Raw genomic sequence first — 4,001 nt, 5'->3', positions numbered from 1 at the left:
TTTTTACTATTACTTAACATAAAATAAGTAATTAAATATTAAATAAGTAATATACATAAAGAACTTAAATAAATATTTAAACATCTGTAAAATAATAAATAAGTAATTAAATATTAAATAAGTAATATACATAAAGAACTTAAATAAATATTTAAACATCTGTAAAATAATAAATAAGTAATTAAATATTAAATAAGTAATATACATAAAGAACTTAAATAAATATTTAAACATCTGTAAAATAATAAATAAGTAATTAAATATTAAATAAGTAATATACATAAAGAACTTAAATAAATATTTAAACATCTGTAAAATAATAAATAAGTAATTAAATATTAAATAAGTAATATACATAAAGAACTTAAATAAATATTTAAACATCTGTAAAATAATAAATAAGTAATTAAATATTAAATAAGTAATATACATAAAGAACTTAAATAAATATTTAAACATCTGTAAAATAATAAATAAGTAATTAAATATTAAATAAGTAATATACATAAAGAACTTAAATAAATATTTAAACATCTGTAAAATAATAAATAAGTAATTAAATATTAAATAAGTAATATACATAAAGAACTTAAATAAATATTTAAACATCTGTAAAATAATAAATAAGTAATTAAATATTAAATAAGTAATATACATAAAGAACTTAAATAAATATTTAAACATCTGTAAAATAATAAATAAGTAATTAAATATTAAATAAGTAATATACATAAAGAACTTAAATAAATATTTAAACATCTGTAAAATAATAAATAAGTAATTAAATATTAAATAAGTAATATACATAAAGAACTTAAATAAATATTTAAACATCTGTAAAATAATAAATAAGTAATTAAATATTAAATAAGTAATATACATAAAGAACTTAAATAAATATTTAAACATCTGTAAAATAATAAATAAGTAATTAAATATTAAATAAGTAATATACATAAAGAACTTAAATAAATATTTAAACATCTGTAAAATAATAAATAAGTAATTAAATATTAAATAAGTAATATACATAAAGAACTTAAATAAATATTTAAACATCTGTAAAATAATAAATAAGTAATTAAATATTAAATAAGTAATATACATAAAGAACTTAAATAAATATTTAAACATCTGTAAAATAATAAATAAGTAATTAAAACTAAATTGGCAAATAATAAATATTTAGATAAATAATAAAACATTTATATTAAGCATTTCAAAGAAATAATTTTAAATACATAATATACATTAAAATTAAACAATTCAAATAATAATTAAATATTAGACAACACAATATAAGAATTAAAATAAATAGTTAACTTAAAAAATTAAAGGAAATAAATAAATAAGCAATTTTAAAAAAAATTTGGGCCTCTGGCGTCGGCCCAAATGACTGGGCTGTCTGGGCGCCCAGGCGGCCCAGTCGACCCAGACGGCTGGGCGCCCAGACGGCCCAGTTGACCCAGGTGGCCCAGTCAACTGGCGCCCAGACGGCCCAGACGACCCAGTCAACTGGGCCGTCTGGGTGAGTCTGGGTCATCTGGGCATGCCTAATCGGTCTAGTCAGCTGGGCTTACGTCTCCTTTGTGGAGATCGCCGGAAAACTCCATTTTCGGCGATCTCTACTCCATTTTCCTCCTCCCAAACTATTATCCTTACCCAAAAATCATGTATTTTTCCAAAAATCAACACATGTATATAAAATCATGTTTTTTTTTTTCCAAAAATCAACACATGTATATAAAATCATGTTTTTTTTTTTCCAAAAATCAACACATGTATATAAAATCATGTTTTTTTTTTTTCAAAAATCAACATAAAAACTTTAAATATGGGTCGTCTATTTTTTCTTTTTTATCAGTGCTACAGTAATTTTTCTCTTTCCTTACTATCTTCTCTTTCTTCTTTAAATAGTAAGGGTAAATTTGGGTTTCTCTTGATTTTCAATATTTTAAACATTTTGCTTTTTTTTTTTTTAATTGGTCAAAGGCCTCTTTGGAAAACTGGCCGGGTCAACCGGCTGTTGGCCACTAATTCCTCGGAGTGTGGTGGTGCTGTGGGTGGTGCGATGATCGGTGGTGGCATGTTGTGGGCATGCTGGTGTGGTGGTGGTACAGGTATGGTGGTGCTCATGAAGGGTGGTGGCAGGAGGCAATGGTGCTCATGATGGTGACTTTGGAAGTGGAGGTGACCAATTATTGTTTTGTTGTTAATGATGTTGGTGGTGGTTGTTGCGGTGGCGGTAATGGGTGGGGTGTCTGTAACCAACATTTAGGTATCTGTGACCAACTATTTAAGTATATGTGACCATTTAGCTTATTTGTGACCAACAAACTGTGTCCATGTGACTCACAGATCAAATGTGACCTATAATTTGAATTATCTGTGACCTCAAAATAATTTTTGAAATAATCTGTGACCAATAAAAATTCTGATTTGTGACCAACTAATTTGACGATATGTGACCAGTTAATGAATCTGTGACATATAATTATGAATTCGTGAACATTAATCATGTAACTGTGACTTTATTATATTTATTTAATAAATATTCTTAATTAATTAAATATATACCTGAATTTTGAATTTTCAAACTTTATACCTAATTTTTTAAATGGTTTAAAGAATACACCTGAAATATGATTCATTCCCAACGTGGAAATTAGACAGGGCTAAAATAGAAGTACGTGCTAAGCCTTTCTTAGTCTGCAGACTCTGCACAGTATATCCATTGATTTTGCACATTAAGCCCAGACCCAACTGTATTACTACCGAGTTAGGGGGACATCTTGGTCCAACTTGAAAAATTGGTAAAACAAGGTTTTCTCTTAATAATGTAATATAGTAAATTATGAAATCTTTTTTTGGAATAATGCAGACACAAAATTTTTCGAATATGATTTTAACACAGTTCTGGAGTGATTTGAGAGCAGTATCATCTCCTTTAATGGGTTGAAAGAACCCCCCCCCCCCCCTCTCTCTCTCTCTCTCTCTCTCTCACACACACACACACAAACATGCAAGGTCATGTACACGAATGAGCACACCAAATATCATTTTATTGATTATATATATATATATATCTTCTAAGTAGAAGATTGATTATCCCTTCAAATTAGCCTACAGTATGACCCATATAACACAGCAGCAAGGTTTGCTCATTAAACATGTTGTGTACATATTCTGATGAACCTAGAGTTTGGACAACGAAATTTTTTACCAATACCCAAAATATTGAGGCGTTAAGACATTAAAAAAATTTAGATTGTTTTTGATACATAAATTGAACATACCACTTAGGATAAAAGGCAAATTTTTATTTTTGTCTCGTATTGACCAATTCATCATTCCAGCACATGCATGTTGATATTATATATAACAGGTGCACATAACGTAGACCTTAGATTCTCTTCAAGTAATGATCCAACGTAGTTTAAAGATGTGACACAAAGAGAAGTTGATATCATGTCAAAATGGCTTTCTCAATATGAGTAATTTTACTGTGTACGTAAAGTGTGTTATCATTCTCGGTGTTAAAGTGTGAAACCTAATTGTTGTCGTGGTACAAAGCCAATAGGATCTTGCGTTATCGTCAAAGAGAGAGAGGGTTGTTGCGGAAGATCAAATGTTCAATTTTCTCTTATAAACATTTTATTTTTTTTAATGATAGTGAGTTATTGTAGCATGGACGAAGACATAGTCTCACATTAAGACGAATTATTGTAAATTTTGAGTATTCTTTTGTGTCTCTATTCCTTCACTGTGATTTTTTTGCTTTTGATGATATAAATTAAGATTTCTAATTCTCAAAGGTTAAACATTTTGTTCCTCTTTTGTGAGTAATTTTATTTTTTAATAAACTAGTAGATTCACGCCACCGTATAAATAATTTTTCTAAAAAAACATCAAAGACTCTCTCTAACAGGATTAACTTGACTATCGAAATTAATTAACCAGCAATAATGAAAAAAGAAAAGAAAACTGAAAAGCAACTATTT

Source organism: Olea europaea, chromosome 17 (assembly GCF_002742605.1).
Source record: "Olea europaea var. sylvestris chromosome 17, O_europaea_v1, whole genome shotgun sequence".
NCBI lineage: Eukaryota > Viridiplantae > Streptophyta > Magnoliopsida > Lamiales > Oleaceae > Olea > Olea europaea.
The sequence above is the reverse complement of the archived record's forward strand: the minus strand, read 5'-3'. Positions refer to the sequence as shown.